The following is a 7,319-nucleotide window of genomic DNA, read 5'->3' on the forward strand; positions in this document are numbered from 1 at the left end:
ATGGGAACAATCACGAAAAAAGAAACGGGCGACCAACTGTCTCATATACAGGTGCTCTAGGCCCAGTCCTCCTGCACAAACAGGCCTGAAAAGTTATCACGCCGCATGGGCTCAAATTTAAAAGACCCAATAAGCGTCGCAAATATGCGATGGAAACGCTGTATGTAATGTCTGGCACAGTGAAGGACCTGTAGTACGTCATAAATATCTGTTGCCAGAAAGGTGTTGTAAGCCTGGACTTGACCAAAAATTGAAAGCCGATGCGGGACAAAAGTCTGAGCATAACGCTCAACGACCGGAACTCGCTCTCTCCAGTAATGCACATTTGATTTCAGGGCATGAAGTGGAACACCAATATATTTAGGAGGCACGCAAGATCATTCTATTCCAGCGTACAAGGGCGGAGTAGTGCCCCATGAACCAAGCCATAGGCCAGAACTATTGGAGGGATTTATTTGAACACCAGAAACGATGCCAAATTGATCTATCGTGGACAACACATCATAAATGCTGGGCTTGTCAACGCAAAAAAAAAATGCAAGATCGTCAGCATATGCTAGAAATTTGACTTCATTACCCAAAACAGGAAACCCATGGATGTTACTGTTACGCAAAACACTCAAACAAAGCGGTTCCAGATAAAGAGCAAGAAACAAGAAGGCATTGGACAGCCTTGCTTCACGGAAGAGCGGATTTGCACGGGGTTGGAGAGGTGGCCATTAATAATTAATCGTGTTGAACAGTTGCTGTAGCAAAGGTTTGCCCCATTAAGTACAGTAGACACCACGTTTGCTCACTCTGGAAGTTGTGGGGTTTTAATAAATTGGGGAGATAAATGCGTTCTTCCCGCTTAACCGCGGCTGACCCAGTTCAACACCGCCGGACCCCACCCCGTAATCGCGCACGCTACCGAGCGCACGCCGACCACACCGGGCCTTGCTCATGGGGGAACAAAGGAACGACACACTGGCTGACACAAACAAGGCATTTATTGCTATAACAACAATAACGCCAACTAGCAACAAAATACACTGAGGAATCGAGGACGTCCGACTCACCAGCACGGTTACGAGCGAATGTTCGCCCACGCTAGGGCAAGGGAAAACTCCGACGCCGGACAGGACAGGTTGGCGGGAGCATGTTCCGACCAGAAGGCGCCCACCGAGAAAGAGCGGAGCCGCGCGCGACACGCCCGTGCGCTTTTCTGGTCCCAAGCAAAAAAGAACCGTCTCCCCCCCCCCCGCGAGAGCAGCAAACGCGCCATCCGCGGCGCTGGTGCCGCTGCGACGCGAGCGCCCTCCCCTGTTAGTTAAAGTAACACAACTAAACACAACTAAGGAGAGTGCGTTGCGGGGGAGCTAACCACAGTTGAGGGTGCATTGCGGGAAAGCGAACCACAGGGAACGAGTGCGTCCCCACAAAGTGAAAACAGAAATGAATGGCGAACACGATCAAATGCTTCCGCAAAGTCGATTTGAAGAAGAGCAAGCTGCTCATGAGATCTCGAGGAATTTTCAAGAATTGTACGCGCAGTGTGAACATTACTTTGAATGGAGTGGCCTCTCAAACCGCACGTCTGGTGAGATACAATGAGTACCGACATTGCGAATTGCGGGCGATTTGATAAGGCTTTAGCAAAAATTTTGTAATACACATTTGCCAATGTAATGGGCCTATAACCTTCTACGGAGCGCAGTTTCCTTTATCAGTAGTTTTCGGAATTAGCACTGTGTGGCTTTTTGTAAAAGACTGAGGGAGGGCTGCATCGAACCCCACCGTGAAGACCCGCAGCAGGACCTGAGTGAGAATAGATTTAAAAGCCTTGTAAAATTCGCCTGAAGTTCCTTCAGAAAAAGGCGCTTTTGAGACAGGTAACTGATCAGTTGCATGTTCTACCCCTTCCTGGGTGAAAGAGCCGCTATAACAGAACAATCGCCTTCAGATAAAGGGCTCACTAAGGTGCTGAAATGCGCCAAAATTTCGAATTATGCGCATCAGGAGAAGCACTAAACACGTCTGTGTACTAATCCCCAAATACGGACATCACTTCATTTGTACTGGTCACTAGTTTGCCATTGGACATCATCCCCGAAATAAACTTTGCAGTCGCATGACGGCGCACATCAAGAAAAGCCTGTCGTGTCGGGTGCTCACATTGCAATCACGCTTTTATTTATTTATTTATTCAAATACCTCACGGGCTCCGACTGGAGTATTATGTGAGGGGGGTTACGAGATCGAACACGGGCACCCCTGTAGCGCTCTGCATCAAATCTTTGTAACTTTCTTTGTAATCTTTGCTTCGCATTCCAATTCATACAGGTTGTACAAATTTGTTCTGAGTGTCTGCTCCTGATATTTCCTGTAAAACAACCTCACGGAACCAATTTCTATAACTGTAGCACGCATACGTCCTGCTTAAACATTTCCCAAGCGGCGACCGACGGCATCTTGCTCGAGAGACAGGATTCCAGTTGCGAGCGGACACGAATGACAAACTCTTCATCATTAATTACTGAGGAGTTCAGCTTCCAAAGCGCCCATTTCGGCCTAAATTTTGAACAAGCACTGCCTCCGAGGCGAGCAACCACCATACAGTGATCAGAGAATGAAAGTGGTACAGTGTCACAGACCAATCCTCGGGAGACAAGTTCGAAAGATGCATAAATTCGATCTAGGCGAGCGTGAGAATGGCCCTGAATGCGTGTGAATAAGCGGGAACCAGGACATTATTAATGAGCCCTGCATCTTCTGTAACAAGTGACAAAACTTCACCGCTCCTCTCCCTGGGTGTATCAGGACCGGCACGATCAACTGGGTCGCAAACACAGTTAGTCACCCATTAGCACAACGTGCCAATCGCAGTCCAGTAAGTTAGCTATGCCTTCAAAAAGACTGATGCGCTGCGGTACAGTATTAAATGCATAGACATTAATTAGTCACCATGGCTTTCCACAGAGCAGAAAATCGCAGCATATCAACCAGCCCTCATTGTCGACATTATAGGTCAAGCCCGAACAAGGAAGTGTCTTGCGCAGAAACAACCAGCAGCCCACCGACAAGCCCACAGCATGCGTTACGAGGACATTATATTCTGATAGAAAGGGCCGCAGGGCCACATCGGTATCCTCCTCACTTTCAATTTTCGTCTCCTGGACGGCGATGACATCAAGGTACCTGCTGCAGAAGACTCGGCAGAGTTTCACCTACCTCTGGCGAGACCTAAGGCCACGTAGTACATTCAGTGTTGCGAATACTAACTCTGCGGAAGCAGCCATGATGGCTGTAAAATTTATGCCTACAGTTCCATGTGCCTGTGGGTAGACGGCGAAGCCGCCTTAGAACTACCGCCAGGCCTCTTGGACCGCGAACGTCGGCACTTCCCTTTGTGCCTCGGCGCTCGACGCCGACGGCGATGCGTGCTGAGCACTGCGTCCTCATCGTCACCGCAGGACTGAAGCGGCTCGTCTGAGGGAACCAGGCAGGGACTCCGGAGGGGGGGGGGGGGGGGGGGGGCGTTATTTTCAGGGGAAGCGCTGCCCCCCCCCCCCCCCCCCTCCCACCCTTGGATTTTTTCCTATGGTTGATGCGGTTCGCCCGATCAGCAGTGCTCGCCGCTTCGGTCTAAGCACATAGACGTAGCAAATGTAGACTTATACCGGTTGTTACATGGGGCTCGCCTGCGACATCCCACCGCTGTCGCACGCTAGTCCCAAGAGTAGCGTTGACCTAGCGGTCCGGTGTCCTGTGGAGAGCATCGGCAGGTTCCGGTAAAGGACGATGGCATCGTCTAACAAGAACAAGGTTCAATACTGCGTCTCGTATGAACGGCAAGAGAAGCTGGCCCCAGAGAGAAATCTGACACGCCCACGCAGCAGGTGTCCCGACGGCGATCTAGCGGCGGGAGCATCCTTCAAAGGGAAAGGAGGGAGGTTCCGAAGACGCGCACGTGTCGAACCAGTGGTCATGTTCATGGCAAGCGTCGCCGATTCAGACCCGGCGGCGCCATGATCCGGATCCATCCGGCCCGGGGCGAACACTCTCTCCCCGAGCGCCGTGCTCTCACAAGCGTTTGCCCGCACGCACGCACGCACACGACGACACGTGGCAAGTGGATCTGTCTGGACACGATTCCCGAGACGGCTCTGGGCGGCAGTCGGCCAAGCGAATTGTCCGTTGCTCGGAATGATACTCCTGCGTCCACTGCAGCCGCGTTGATCTCGCACGGCGGTGGCGAAACGTAACGCGGTCTAATTGCACGTCTCTCATCCCTTGAGTGTAGTTGTTAATAACTGCAGATTTACAATGTCGTTGCCTCGGAAGATATTTGGGTCTCAAAAGAAGATCAACAACTTCTTCGTGCCTGGGACGAAACGTTTAGGCCATGGAAGCATCAACCTTTCTATAGCCCTGTTTAGCCCGTGCGAGGAATTAGCGAGGATGCTTCAACGCCCAGTTTACCGCGCTGCAGGAGCAAAAGAAGCAGCAGAGGCCTTTTGTGACCGCTTGATAGGGCTGCGGTCTAACGCCTCATCTGACGTCCTGTGGCAGCGGACGAACTCAAGAGCAAAAGAGTTAGGTCTAAAGGAACCTCGAGCGCCCAGAGTTTCGCAGCCGCCCAGAAGGATTCAATTCACAGACAAGCCTGAGGAGCTTGCAGCGCTTGACGGGAAGTCATTACAGAGAAAAGAGTTTTTTACCGCTCTCGATCGTATTACCACTGAGATCCGACGGCGATTAGAACAGCCTGGCATGGAGCAGCTGATTAGTCTCGAGCGCATTCTGACTGACGCTGGGTCGAAACTTCGCGTCAAACGACCTAAATGAGCTTTTAGGAGCGCACGCTGCAGACTCTGACACCAAGGCTTTCAGCGCAACTCGTGCTTCTCCCAACGCTCTTGCGTGACGAGGGTCCGGTCGCAAGTGAACGCATTTTACAAATTCTGCAGGGGAAGTCTGCAGACATGCGCAATATGATGTCCCAGGTTGTCCGGTATCTGCAACTCGTGTTTTCTGTGCCGGCGTCAGCTGCTTCAGGAGAGCCATCTTTGAGTGCTCTGTGGAGAGTAAAAACATTTCTGCGCAATCGAATGACGCAGAGAAGGCTTACACACATTCTCCTCCTCCACGTGCACAAGAAGAGAGTTGCGGACCTGCTTTTGGATGCCGTTATGAAAGAGTTCGTATCTAGAACGGCAGAACGAACAGCAACCTTCGGCCTCCTTTGAAAACCTCTCCTGCCCAACGTCCTCTTGTCATGCTAGCCTTGAAGCTCGTCAGTCTGCGATACTATATGTTGGTACCTAGTGCCTACTTTCATGTCTACTTGCATGAATATATCAGTTCACATTTTCATCAGTGCGAGCGCGAATTCAGAAATATTAAAAATGTTTTTTTCGCAGCTTTCGAATCCGTTTACTCACTTGCGCGGTATGCGCAGGTTTCAGGTTTATGAAACTTCCAACCATTTTTAAAGTGTACATACCAATGAAGAATTGCTTTGGTTTATTGTGGTTTAACATCCCGAAGCAACTCAGGCTATGAGGGACGCCGTAGTGAAGGCCTCCGGAAATTTCGACCACCTGGGGTTCTTTAACGTGCACTGACATCGCACAGTACACGGGCCTCTAGAATTTCGCCTTCATCGAAATTCAGCCGCCGTGGCCGGGATCGAACCCGCGTCTTTCGGGTCAGCAGCCGAGCGCCGTAACCACTGAGCCACCACGGCGGGGCAATGAAGAATAATCGAGGATGCAATTAAGTAAAACTGAAACGGCCACAATGAATTAAAACATTAATAATTAATAAGAATACCAAGTTTGCAGGAGTCAACTCCATGCAGCTAGCACAGGACTGGGTTAATTGGAGGAATATGGGAGCGGCCTTTGCCCTGCAGTGGGTCTAGTCCGGCTGATGATGGTGATGAAGCAACCCCCCCCCCCCCCCCCAACTCCCAAAAACGTTCCGGAGTCCCTGGAACCACGTTCATCATCCGCTGGAAGAAGGCCCTGATCCGAAAGCTGCTGACCAGCAATGACAGCAGGAGGCGAACTGTCCGCCGTGGTATACGTAGGGGCTTCTTGGACGGCGAATGGTTCCCCACCAGGAGCAGAACTCGCCGCCACACACCGAGGCGGCGCTGCATGGTCATCCGCTGGTTCTTTACACTCCGCGGCAGCACGTTGGGGAACAACCGGCACACTGACACTCAAAGGCTATGCCGCAGCGGCGAATGGCAAGTCCCCAGTCGCGTCAAGAACTTCTGTAGCGTCTATGATGATGATGTGCCCCTGTAGAGCGTCTTCCAGGGGGCCGCACCCGATGCCGCAGCTTGTCGGCGTACGTCACGACGCACTCCTCCGTTGTGTGGCCGTAACGCCGGCAGTCGTCACAACGCGGCGGACGACAGTGCCGAAGAATGTATCCAACGCGGTTACAACGAAGACACAGAGGTGGTCTGCACGGAATCAGAACAAGGCTCTGTATGCCGCACACAGTCAGCTGATGTAGAACGTCACTAACCCCGACTCCTTCAGCAAGAGACAGGACGACATCACGGCTTAGAGTTCTCATCTGCTCCATGCCTGAAACTTTCCAATTTTCCGCCGGGATAGATGTCACCGTCCCGTACGCCTGGAGCGCATCACGGATGAAGCAATCTTCCAAGCGCTCGGGAAGCCACAAAAGCTGCAGCTTCACCTCCTTCGGTTTCGGGTCAACAACAACACAGCGGCGGCTCTTCACTAAGAGGTCGCCGCATGACACGAGCTTTTCTTTAAATTGCGCCGATTTGCAACTAAACATCCAGATGTGAGACATCTGGAATTATCCGATAGAGCTCATTTCTTTTAGGTTCACGACCTTTCGTAGGGAGGCTCAGAAATCTTGTGCTCTGTACGGGCGCCCGGCAAGGCCCGCATGCAGGAAAGCGGAGTCGGTCACGAGCTTACCGGTTGGGGGTAGGGGAACAACGATACGGTAGTTATTACTGCCGGCAAAAGCCTGAGCAGTACCTTGGCCAGAGGCCGACTGAACCTTTTGAGCGGAGAACATCGAAGAAAGCGTCCGTTTCGAACAACGTCTTCTTTCTCCGCCACCACGCCAGCTGGAAAACACCGTGTTCACAAGACGCGCCTTTGTGCATTCCAAACCATCGATCCGCCACGCCAGCTCGATGGTTTGGAATGCACAAAGGCGCGTCTTGTGAATACGGTGTTGTCTTAGAAGGGTGCTTTAGAGACATGTACTTTGGTGTATATTAGTAATTATGAGCATGGAAATTACAGAAGTCGCAGCTAAGCGAATACCAAAGTACGTTT

At 51.6% G+C, this 7,319-nt stretch overlaps 2 pseudogenes; one reads left to right on the forward strand and one right to left on the reverse strand.

The window, feature by feature from the left end:
- Positions 1-3,241, reverse strand: part of LOC149338363 (uncharacterized) — a 3,985-nt pseudogene extending 744 nt beyond the window's left edge.
- A 1,511-nt stretch (positions 3,242-4,752) lies between these two features.
- On the forward strand, positions 4,753-5,262 carry LOC149338364 (uncharacterized; annotated as a pseudogene).
- Positions 5,263-7,319: the final 2,057 nt, after the last annotated feature.

The sequence above is a fragment of the Amblyomma mixtum genome, chromosome 6 (genome assembly GCF_055824585.1).
Source record: "Amblyomma mixtum isolate Tamu chromosome 6, ASM5582458v1, whole genome shotgun sequence".
In the NCBI taxonomy this organism is placed as follows: domain Eukaryota; kingdom Metazoa; phylum Arthropoda; class Arachnida; order Ixodida; family Ixodidae; genus Amblyomma; species Amblyomma mixtum.